Below are 13,070 nucleotides of genomic sequence, written 5' to 3' on the forward strand. Positions count from 1 at the left end.
CAGAAAATGGCAACCAACATGAACAAGGGGATGGAAAAGTTCCCTCTGATGAAAATTTGCAGCATTTGGGACTTTTAGTTTAGAGCTGTGGTGGCCAAACTTGGCCTACCAGCTGTTTTGGGACTACAGTTCCCATCATCTCTGGCCACTGGTCGTGTTAGCAAGGGATGATGGGAGTTGTAGTCCAAAAACAGCTGGAGGGCCAAGTTTGGCTACCACTAGTTTAGAGAAAAGGGAAGTTAGAGTTGACATGACAGACATTTGTAAAATTATGTGAGGCATGGAGAAAGGGGATAGCACATTCTCTCATAACACTAGAATTTCTGGGCATTCAATGAAGCTGGATGTTAGAAGATTCAGGGTGTATCAAAGGAACGAAGTATTCTTCACACAGCACTATGGAAATCGCTCTCACAGTTGGCAGCGATGGCCACAAACTTGGATTTCTTTCAAATACGATTAGACAGATTCAGTGCATAGTAGGATAAAGATATCCACTTAAAAGGCATGTTGGAAAAGGGAGGCCTTCAATAGATGCTACAATTTAAAAAACAACAACATAGGGTTGGAATACACATGAAATAAGCTGGTGTCTGTAGAAGGTCATTTCCTTCAGAGTGAAATGATTGATATGGTATATAAGGATGAAATGATCCTATTCTGTTCTTTTGTGTCATCTGCAAAAATGATAAGTATCCCTCCCATGCCCTCATCCAGGTCATTTCTAAAAAACATTGACCAGTGCAGGGTCTAGAGCAGAACCCTATTCAAGACACAGCTTTACTCCGGAGTTTTTTCTCTGAACTTCAGAACAGCCATCTTTGCTTCCATGATCTTAATAATATCTCTGCAGAGGATTGTACACTGAACCAAATGAGCTAATAAACACAACAAGAGGCAATGAACAGGAACTTTATTAGCAAGGCCTTCTAGTCTCCATGCAATCAGAGAAAATAGTCTTGACTTTCTTAAACAAGGTCATAATTGACATTCTGCAAAGAAAATCCAGGTGATACTAATGGCTTGTATGACAGTTGAAAGAATTTAGAAGTGCATGCACAGCAATCCAAAAAGTAACAGAGGCTGACTAAGTGTAACATTGTAGAGACATAACCATCCCATACCCCAATGACTGGATTTATGTCCACCAATTACATCTGTGTTGAGGCTTATTACTTTGGTAGAGGTATGATATCCAGAAAGTATTTCTGCAGTAAATGGATGCATCAAATTCTTATCAAACTCACTGGGAGATAATGTTTTGGTGTATTCTCATGTCAGCGTGACAGCCAATACATAAATGACAGCCAATGCAGATGACTTCCAAGTCAAAAGTTTTAGGGAAGTGTTGGGGTAGAATTGACCTGTCTTGGCATATATAGCCCTGCTCTTCCTCCCTCCTTTTGCATTGTAGGCTTGCCAGTCACCTATTGATGGGGCTGAGTATGTATTTTGAAAAGAGCCCCCAATTGCTCCCCATTTTACTTACTACACACTGTTGGGAGTAATTTTAAGAGTGGTGTCATTTCTTAATCTGGCCTTTGGTCTAGGCAGGAAAAAAGGCTTTAGATCTGGGGATCTTTAATCCTGAGGCATTGTGAGATAAGGACACTCTGGCATTTCCCTACACCAGGGTAGGGTTGCTTTATGGGCTGGGCATGCACATTGGGGTGAATGCCAAGCTAGTGGGGCCATGATGTCGTTGTCTGGTTCACAAACCCAGGGCTCAGGTAGCAAGGAGAGAAAAATTCTTCCAGTCCTTCCTGCAAGGCACAGGTTGTGATTTCCATTGCCTCAGGAGTTGGGAGGGAGATGTCAGGAGACCAGGCTACCGTCTTGATAACACAGCACTCAAGTCGTAATTAGCTGGAAGATTTATTGCAATACACACATTTAAGCCTTGGACGTCTAACTGAAAGTCTGTGGCTTATGAATCAGTTGACCCTTCTGAAGAATGCTTCCTGGTTCTGCAGAAGGGTTGAGCTTGGACTGCCATCACATAAACCCCAAGGAAGACTCAAGATACCACTTCAAGTTGGGGAATCTGCAGAGAAAACCAATTAAACTAACAATTCAACCAAGCTCAACCCTTCATGTATGGATGCAGGTTGCAGTTACCCGGTGGTTAGAGGGAAATCACTCTTTGCCTGTTCAGAGATTGCTTTTCTATACAGTATTAGTGTATTTTATGTTTCATGATTCCACCCTGGAGCTAAGTGGTGGAGATCACTGACATAATAATAATAATAATAATAATAATAATAATAATAATTATTATTATTATTATTATTATTATTTATTATTTATACCCCGCCCATCTGGCTGAGTTTCCCCAGCCACTCTGGGCGGCTCCCAATCAGTGTTAAAAACAGTAGAGCATTACATATTAAAAACTTCCCTGAACAGGGCTGCCTTAAGATGTCTTCTGAATGTCAGGTAATTATTTATCTCTTTGACATCTGATGGGAGGGCGTTCCACAGGGCGGGCGCCACTACCGAGAAGGCCCTCTGTCTGGTTCCCTGTAGCCTCACTTCTCGCAATGAGGGAACCGCCATAAGGCCCTTGGCGCTGTATCTCAGTGTCCGGGCTGAACGATGGGGGTGGAGACGCTCCTTCAGGTATACAGGACCGAGACCATTTAGGGCTTTAAAGGTCAGCACCAACACTTTGAATCGTGCTCGGAAATGTACTGGGAGCCATTGCAGATCTCTCAGAACTGGTGTTATGTGGTCCCGGCGGCCACTCCCAGTCACCAGTCTAGCTGCCGCATTGCAGTTTCTGGGTCACCTTCAAAGGTAGCCCCACGTAGAGCGTGTTGCAGTAGTCCAAGCGTGAGATAACTAGAGCATGCAAAACTCTGGCGAGACAGTTCGCGGGCAGGTAGGGTCTTAGCCTGCGTACCAGGTGGAGCTGGTAAACAGCTGCCCTGGACACAGAGTTAACCTGTGCCTCCATGGACAGCTGTGAGTCCAAAATGACTACCAGGCTGTGCACCTGGTCCTTCAGGGGCACAGTTACCCCATTCAAGACCAGGGAATCCCCCACACCAACCCGCTCCCTGTCCCCCCAAAACAGTACTTCTGTCTTGTCATGATTCAACCTCAATCTGTTAGCCGCAATCCATCCTCCAACTGCCTCCAGGCACTCACACAGGACTTTCACCGCCTTCACTGGTTCTGATTTAAAGGAGAGGTAGAGCTGGGTGTCATCTGCATACTGATGAACACCCAGTCCAAACCCCCTGATGATCTCTCCCAGTGGCTTCATATAGATATTAAAAAGCATGGGGGAGAGGACAGAACCCTGAGGCACCCCACAAGTGAGAGCCCAGGGGTCTGAACACTCATCCCCCACACCACTTTCTGGACACGGCCCAGGAGGAAGGAGTGGAACCACTGTATGACAATGCCCCCAGCTCCCAGCCCCTCTAGATGGTCCAGAAGGATGTTATGGTCGATGGTGTCAAAGGCCGCTGAGAGATCCAGCAGAACTAGGAAACAGCTCTCACCTTTGTCCCTAGCCCGCCAGAGATCATCAACCAGCGCGACCAAGGCAGTTTCAGTCCTATGGTGAGGCCTGAATCCCAATTGGAAGGGATCCAAATGGTCCGTTTCCTCCAGGCGTGCTTGGAGTTGTTCAGCAACCACCCGCTCAATCACCTTGCCCAAGATTGGCAGATTTGAGACTGGGCGATACTTGGCCAAATTGGCCGGGTCTAAAGATGTTTTTTTAAGAAGCGGTTTAATGACCGCCTCTTTCAGCGGGTCTGGGAAGGCTCCCTCACAGAGGGAAGCATTCACCACCCCGCAGAGCCCATTGCCCAGCCCTTCCCGGCTCGCTTTTATCAGCCAGGATGGGCAAGGATCAAGGAGACAGGTGGTCGGTTTCACTTGTCCAAGCAGCCTGTCCACATCCTCGGAGGTAACAGATTGGAACTGATCCCATGTAACAGGACCAGACAGAACTCTAGCACTCTCCCGCCCTGGCCCTGCCCCACCCTCCTTCTGAATCTGAGCGATTTTATCTGAAAAAAACTTTGCAAAAGCATTGCAGGAGATCTTGGGGTCCCTACCAGGCCCCGGTGGTACAGGTGGTTCCGATAGATTGCGAACCACCTGAAAAAGTCTCCTGCTGCTGTTTTCTGCAGATGCAATGGAGGCGGCGAAGAAGGCCCTCTTCGCCGTCGCCATTGCCACTTGGTAGGCTCAACGTTGAGCTCTAGCCCGTGTCCGGTCTGATTCAGGATGAGTTTTCTGCCACCGGCGCTCTAGCCGTCTCAACGATTGTTTCATCACCCTCAGCTCCGGGGAAAACTACGGGGCTGTCCAGGCTCTATGCAATCAGAGAGGGCGCTTCGGAACCAGTCAGTCAATAGCCCTGGTTAACTCCGCATTCCAGCGTGCCACCAGGGAATCAGCTGAAAGGCCATCAACTTGGGATAAAGCATCCCCTACCACTCTCTGGAAGCCAATTGGCTCCATTAAGTGGCGGGGGTGGACCATCCGAATCGGTCCCACCTCCCTGCAGAGGGGAAGGGTTGTGGAGAAGTCTAGTTGCACCAGGAAGTGATCTGACCATGGCACTTCTTTTGTTTTGCTTTTAGTTAGTGTCAGATCACCAACATCCATAGAGGTGAACACTAAGTCTAAGGCATGTCCACGGCTATGAGTTGGGCCAAACTTATTCAGGAACAGCCCCATGGAGGCCATGCTTTTCACGAAGTCCTGAGCGGCCCCTTGCAAGGTCGTGTCGGCATGGATGTTAAAATCCCCCAGGACAACCAAGCTAGGTGTCTCCAGGAGCATATCTGCCACAGCCTGAAGCAGCTCGGGCAGGGAATCCTTGGTGCGGCGGGGAGGTCGGTACACCAGTAGGAATCTTGTACTGCCCCTATTGCCCAACTTCCAGAACATGCACTCAGAAAACTGGGTCTTCCCAATAGGACGCCTGGTGCAAACTAATGACTTCCTAAAAATCACTGCAACCCCCCCTCCCCGCCCATATGACCTGGGTTGCTGTGCATAAGAGAAACCTGGTGGGCAAGCAGCGGCAAGCACAGGCCCATCTGCTTCATCCAACCAGGTCTCTGTCACACATGCCAGGTCAAATCCTCCATCCACAATCAGGTCATAGATGGCAGTGGTTTTATTCATCATTCACCTGGCATTGCACAGCAGCACCTTCAGGCTATGTGGGTTTCCCTTGCTGATTACTGTATCCTTCCGGTCAGGACCAAACCTGGAGGCAGGGATAGTCCTCAAACCATGACTAAACCTGCCTTCTCAGTAATGACATGGTCTGGACTTAGCATAACTCCTCCTCCTGCCCGTGATCACTGAGATCAGGTGTCCCAATACATCCCCCCCTGTGGAACCTGCCCCACCCAACCTATTGGCTGAGGCCCACTCCCAGGCAGCCATGACCCTTCCCCTTAAAAAGCAAATACAAACTATATAATAATTTAACAGAATAATAATAATAATAATAAAAAAACAGAACAGAACAGAACAAAACAAAACAAAACAAAACAAAACAAAACAAAACAAAACAAAACAAAACAAAACAAAACAAAACAAGAAACAATAGCACTGACTAAAGGCTTATTCCACCCCAAGCAAAAATAAAATAATGAAATAATATAATATTATAAAAAACAACAACCACCATTTAAGGTGCTGCAAATTAAAAGCAATTAAAACATTTAAAACCATTTTGTCCATTGCTGCCGGTAGCTGCTCAGGCCTCTAAACTGTAGTGGTAGTGTAGGCCCCGCCCCCTAGGCCAGATGGAGTTGGCAGGAGAGGGAGCGGTCTTCCCAGCACTCACACAAGCAGCAACAGCAGCAGTCATAATTCAAGCCCTGAAGATGGCTGTTGCTGAGGTGGAAGAATCCTGTGCAAGACGTACAAAACCCAAGCATGTGGTTAGGGATTATCAGTTCATGTCTCAGAAGCTGCTCTTCCATGGAAAACCTCATCTATTATTGATGTCACTTACCAGCAAGGCAAAATAAAACAGGTACAGTCAAATTCACCAATAGTATTCTCTACAGGTTGCATTATGGAGACAAAGAAGGATAGTCAATGCTAGTCTACTCACAATAGACCCACTGATGTTAATGGGAATGACTAACTTGGGTTGATTCATTTCTATGGGTTTGCTCTGGGTACAATTAATTGAATGCAACCCAGAGGCTTGACTGATCTTCAAGGGTGATTATGTGTCTTGCTTTACAAAGGACAGTCCCCCCCCCCATCTGAAGATCTCTCAGAAAATTTCTTCTGTCTTCAAATATTTGTTCAGTCCAAATCCAGTTTAAAGATGAAGAACATCCTAAGCAGACACAGTGGCGACCTGGTCAGTCTTCATCAATAGGATTATATTTATTGTATTTCCATTTATTTATTTATTTCTGTATAAATTATTATACATTTATTTATGTATATATTAGCACATGCAAATCTTAATTCCATTTTGTTCTCATTTATCCATATGCATTTCCTCTCCCCCCTTTTTTTGACCATGCATAAGAGGCCACACAATAGACTTCAAAAGGCCACCCCCTCACACACACACAACATGAGATGCTGAGTCCTAGGCACCTGGCTATGGGGTGAAATGACATTAAATTATGCACCCCAAAGACCAGACTGAGGTTGATTTCAAACTGTTCAAACTGGAAAGACTTTTAAATTAGAAAAATAAATATGAAATATTTGATGGATATTTTTGTGCTAACTAATATAAGCATAATAACATTTATAAAAAAATTTAAAAAAAATACTCTTGCAAAGAGGCATTTCCATTTAAGCTGCTGAATTTAGAATCCCATCCAAAAATGGGGTGGAAATTATATCCAGTCTCTTTTATTATTGTCCTCATTCTCTGACTTCCCTTATGCTTATCACAAGCCACAGTAAAACTTGAAAGCCACATTATCACCTTATTTCCTTGCAAGAGCAAAGATAGTCCATAAATTACCCTGGCGTTCCAGCAGATTGCATTACTGATTGTGTACTGAAAAAGTCCTGGAGCTACCCTCCCTTGTGTATGTACACACACACACACACACACACACACACACACACACCACCTCTGCTGGAACTGCACTGGCCTTCAGGGTTCATGCACTTAAACATTAGAACTTAAAAAGTAGACTATTACACAAACTCATTAAAATTTAACTCACTATAAGTAATGGATTTACCCTAAGAGAGTTTACTCATCCTTTCTATTATCTTATGTGGAGGTTTCTTAACCTCTTAACTTCACAGTCCATCCTATGACACTCTGTCCATCAACATGCCCTTTTGAGAGTTCTTTCAAAACCTTTGAAGCACAAGCTAGCATACTGGGAGTTAAAACTTCCAACACTCTAACATGATGATTTAATTCAGCGTTAATGAAAAGTTCAACATTATTGTCATTAGAACAAACTTCATTACTAATTTGCAATTGATCAGTTTAAGTATCTATTACTTCTAGTAATTAAACCTCCAATCTTTGTAGATGTGGTGATAAATTGTTATGTAATGCTTAGCTACAATGGCCATCCAATTATTTCTCAATTATAAGGTTTGCAGGATTTGAGTTAAAGCACCACCTCCCTTTAATCACCCCAACCCTACAGATGGGTTTGAGTTCTTTGACTCAGCAGACATTCTTGCAATTCATTCAGTGAAGACAGCGCAAGATCAGACCTTTAAAGAAATAATGAATAGATTTAACAGTACAATAATAACCATCTCCTCTTTTCACTCTAGACCCTGTGAAGCAATAGTCCCAATTGCCATATTTTGACCGCTGGCAAATCCCTAGAACAGTGTTATCTGGACTTTAGACAGCTAGAAGATACTTCATGCTGAATCCAAATTGGAAGCGAACTTCACTCCTATAGCTGAAAAGATTGACCTTTACACTCTCAGATAAGCTTACTACTGTTCAATATTTCTGAAAGAGGTATGCTTCCAGATAGGTTTGCCTCTCTGAGGACAAGTAATTATGGCATATGTCAATGCTTGAACTAGTAGAATTATCTAACCACACTAAAGATTTATACAAACTTCTACCCAGATTCTGGAATCTGAATTGGCCTTGTTTCCAAGGTGAAACTGATGCACTAGGAATTCTCTGTTGTTGTTGTTGTTGTTGTTGTTTCAGAACAGGCCCTTCTCTGTGTTTCATCTGTATAAGAGAACAAAGTTCACTATACAAGTGCATAAGAGAAGGGCCTTATCTGTAGTGGTGCCCTGATCTTGAATGTCCTCTCATAAGACACACACCCATTACTAACACTGTATTCATTTGGGGGCTAGTTAAAAGTATATTTAAAAAACAAACAAAAAACAACCAAGCATTTTAAAATATTGAGCTTGACAAATACTTGTATCCCTCTTAATTTTGTTATATTGAGGCATCAGGCATAAGCCTGCATTTTATTAATGTTTGATCAGGGCTTGTATATTAAAGAGAGAGCTTAAAGATTTTCAAAAGTTTCATGCCAGGCAGACCAGCTGCTTAAGAAAACACTGGCAATGTTTTCCTCCTAGACAAGGGGGCCCCTTGATTTATAGCAGAAAACAATTCTCAAAGTCGTAAAAGCTGGAATTACAGACTGAGTGAGGACACTGACCCTACATGTTACAGAAGATAAAAAAGGCAGAGATAAACATAATTAATAGTTGGTAAATAGTAAAATAATACCAATGTGCCTCCCAGTAAAATGAGCCAGATCTTCTTTCTAAGGTTAAAAGGCCAAGACCAAATGGAGAAGCATCTAGCTGGCAGAAAGAGAGCATTTTTGGAAGTCTTTTTAAAGCATTTTTGGGAAGTCTTTTTAAAGCTGTTTCTTTCTTAAACTGAGAGAGTTTAAGGGCAATAAATGTTGGGAAGATCTAATGGGAAAAGCAACTGGCTGAAAGGGGGGGGTGTAAACTGAAGAGGCTTCTTTTAAAGCTCAGCTGGTTAGAGCGTGGTGCTGGTAATGCCAAGGTTGCGGGTTCGATCCCCGTATGGGACAACTGCATTTGCCTGTCTTTGCAGGGGGTTGGACTAGATGATCCTCAGGGTCCCTTCTAACTCTATGATAAGATCAGGAAAAGACTGATCACACATTAGAACTTTATTTAAGTGACAGTTATTTTTAAATGTCACAGTAGCAGAGCACTCAGATAAAAGGTCTTACAACAAATTTAAGAGCAGTTTAAAGGTAAAGAAAATATGGGAATAGCCATCTGAATTCTTGCTGGAGATGGGCCTACATGAATTTGTGCAAGCCTGCAGGCAACCAAACAAGCATTTGAAAGATTGTGTCACCCCTTAGATACCCAATTGTTCATTATGCGATGCTGGAGATGGGCTTCTGAAGATAGCATCTCTTCAGGAGGTCCTTTCATTCCACACAGTGTAGGAATCAGTCCTCTAGTGTTGTGGCAGCTGCTGTTGTGTTTGGAACCTACTGAAGAACTTTCTCTACCAATAAGTCTTTCTAATACCTTTCCCAGTCTGGCTCTGTATTTGATTTGTTTTTAGGATGTTTTACGGTTATTTGAAACATTTGTATTGCTTGCTGATCCTTTGGGACTAAGAGTTTATATAAATCTAATAAAGAAATAATTAAGTTGAAGCTAAAGCCCCAAACAGCTGAGGCTGAGGTTATAATCCTTCTGTCTGTACAATGGACAGAGGTCCATCTCATGCAGGGGGAAGTAGTTAGGAGAGCTGAAAATAATGCCAATATATTTCACATCTGGCAACCAATGCACCCCTTTGGTTTCAGATAGTACATGGGTAAAGTAAAGGTAAAGGGACCCCTGACCATTAGGTCCAGTCGTGGCCGACTCTGGGGTTGCAGTAGTCATCTCGCTGTATTGGCCAAGGGAGCCGGCGTACAGTTTCTGGGCCATGTGGCCAGCATGACAAAGCTGCTTCTGGCGAACCAGAGCAGCGTACGGAAATGCTGTTTACCTTCCTGCCGGAGCGGTACCTATTTATCTACTTGCACTTTGACATGCTTTCGAACTGCTAGGTTGGCAGGAGCAGGGACCGAGCAACGGGAGCTCACCCCGTCGCAGGGATTTGAACCGCCGACCTTCTGAACGGCAAGTCCTAGGCTCTGTGGTTTAACTCACAGTGCCACCCGCGTCCCAGTACATGGGTAGACAAGTCTAAAAAGGCCAGGATACACCATGACCCTCTAGCGGTCATGGTGACTCATTTACCAGAAGTAATGTATTTAGTGTTAACTCTGGAACTATATACTTGATTCTGACCAAACTAAGCCTCCTGATGCTCCAGAACCATTTAAAGCAGGGAAAGCCCTCCAGATGTTACTGGACTACAACTTCCAGTATCCCTAACTATTGACCATGGGAGTTGAAATCAAGCAAAATCTGGATAGCATCACATTGGTAATCCCCAATTTAGAAAATTCTGATGCTTTACCCCATGTGAATATATTTTGGAGGATAGAAGAGGGATCATGGGAAATTTGTAGCATTTATTTACTCACACTTAATTGAATAATCAGTTCCTTCTTTTGTCAAGTAAAGAACCATTGCCTACTAAAGAAGAGAACACCTGTATTTTTCTGACCTTTACATAGGTGACTTGAAAGGCAGAGACAAAATAATTGCATAGTTCTCAGAAAGTTATAATAGAGATGTTAGCCACGTCCTATGCTATTCATATGAACCCTTCCTCTAATTGTTCTCTATGCTTATGTACTCTTGGAATGTGGCCAGCCCAAAGCTGAGTTTAATGCATACACATTAGTAGCATCAGTACATTACAAATAGTGCGGAAACAAAGATGCAGGTTGTGGGACACGCTTCTGAAACTTATGCAAACCAATTTGCATGTCTTAATTATGGAGGAACAAACTTGAATGCACAGGGGAAAGAGTCATGCTTGAGCTTAAGCCCTGTCTCCTTAACTGCTTCAGTTATTCTGAATGGCAATGTGACTTTCCATCTCTGTTGTTCACCCCTTAATGTAAAAGTGCTTGCCAAAAAGTGGATATCCCATGCAAGATAGAAATGGCTCTAACCAATGAAGGGGCTGTATAGCTCAATGACTGAGTACATGTTTTGCATGCAGAGGGCATCAAGTTGAATTCCTGGCATTTCCAGTTAGGAGAACCTAAAGCAGCAGAACTGGCAAAATCCAGTCAGTGTGGTGTCAGAGCCAGTGTAGTGTGGTGGTTAAGAGCAGTAGACTCATAATCTGGTTCGCGTCTCCGCTCCTCCACCTGCAGCTGCTGGGTGACCTTGGGCTAGTCACACTTCTCTGAAGTCTCTCAGCCCCACTCACCTCACAGAGTGTTTGTTGTGGGGGAGGAAGGGAAAGGAGAATGTTAGCCACTTTGAGACTCCTTTGGGTAGTGATAAAGCGGGATATCAAATCCTGTTCCTTTTATATAGTGGAGGCTGGTATATTAGGAAGAATGGGACACTTTCCCACAAAACTCAGTCTGCCCTCAACTCACACCCAACTACCTGTTGTTTTACTAACCAGCCCAGGAAGCTATGCTGACTGTCAGCTCCATCCTCTACAGTCTCAGTGTTGCACATATATAACACAGCAGGGCAGGGCAAAACTAGAATTAGTTGTCTGTCTGTCCTTGACTCCATCTACCAATGACCTCCTTGCTTTCTGCATCCCAAAGGACACCAGCCACTACTGCTTACTGAACTGCTGGACAGAGGAAGCAGACAAAACTTGACTAGATGGATTGAGGATCTGACCATCAAAAACTGTATCCTATGCTGCTCATTAGTTAAAACAGAGATGAGGAATGTATTCTTCATCTACAAGTCACTCCACATCATTGGCCATATTGACTGGCACTGGTGGGAGTTGATCCATTGACTTCTGGAGGGCCACAGAGTTTTCCATTCATGACTTTAAAAATAATATGATTAAACGAGCAATACAGCTGTATAGGAAGGCTTACACCCTCATTGCATCTCTTGGAAAAGCATTCCAGGACAGGAGACTCTCTGAAGTGTTCTTGAATGCCACATTGGAGCAGAATTTTTAAAAATTTACTTAACTTGAATCAGATCATTGGACCTGTCCAACCAGAGCTTGTCTTGATTGGCAGAAGGCAACTCTCAGGCAGAGGGAGCTTGCAAGAGATTGGATCCATAGTTTTCTGCCTCCAGAGCATGTGAAATATGACTGAGCTATGGGCCAACCCCTTGCTCCCTTATTTGTTTAAATATTTATAAGCCACAGTTTTGTGAAAGAAAATGTGGAAAAACATTATACACCATGCTAAATTGCAACAAAAACAATAAAAATATCAATTAAAACATATATGAATACTAGCTGGTCAAAAAGAAAAATCACATTACAAAGGTCTGCCTGGAAAATGCAGTTTTTAGGAGATGTCTAAAAGAAGGCAAGGATGATTTATGCCTAAGCTCCCTGGGAAGGTGCTCCCGCAAAGTGGAGCCTGCCACATGAAACACTTGTTCCCTAACGAAGATCAACCAACCCTCGGGGGCATAAGGAACCACAATAAGTGCCACAGCAGAGGATCTCAATGACTAAGATGAAACATAAGGAATCAGATAGTCCTTAAGGCAATTTGTTCTGTAGTTTGTGAATTAACACAAAAAGCTTGAACTGGACCCACTAGCAGAGAAAGCCTTAATGTGCAATTGGAAGCATTTGTGATTTCAAATAGAGCTTTCAAGACCTTGCCCAATTTGTTTCAGCATGATCTTAATGTATGACATTATAGCATTTAAAAATGTACAGCAACTGCTCCCCACAAAACAAGACTCCTACCACTGATTGTTTACAAACCTAATATGCCAAATTCACTTCAGTTTGCATTTGGGAAACTGAGGTTGAGAGACTATGTGTCAAGAAAACCTATATAATGAATCCCTGGCAAAAGTTCTACTTGAATCCATGTTTCCCAGATCGTAATCTAATCTGTTACATAGTTGTCATATCAAACAGCAATGTCCCTCCATAGTATGTTAGGGGAAGATCTAGTTGTGTCCAAAGTAGCCTCTTTCAGCATTTGTCTGAAGATTAATGACAACCCCTTACTCAC

At 43.4% G+C, this 13,070-nt stretch overlaps 1 long non-coding RNA gene across 2 annotated transcripts in view; it reads right to left on the bottom strand.

The window, feature by feature from the left end:
* LOC309523497 overlaps nt 1-13,070 on the bottom strand; it is a 61,267-nt gene that overhangs the window by 33,679 nt on the left and 14,518 nt on the right. The window contains exon 3 of one of the 2 annotated variants that reach the window (XR_014215413.1): nt 1,645-2,044. The exons of the other annotated variant lie outside the window; for it this stretch is intronic. This is a non-coding gene — a long non-coding RNA (uncharacterized lncRNA). Of the gene's footprint in view, nt 1-1,644; nt 2,045-13,070 lie in introns of those variants that run through there. 2 annotated transcript variants of the gene reach the window in all.

This window comes from Podarcis vaucheri (genome assembly GCF_965113315.1).
Source record: "Podarcis vaucheri genome assembly, chromosome: Z".
In the NCBI taxonomy this organism is placed as follows: Eukaryota; Metazoa; Chordata; class Lepidosauria; order Squamata; family Lacertidae; genus Podarcis; species Podarcis vaucheri.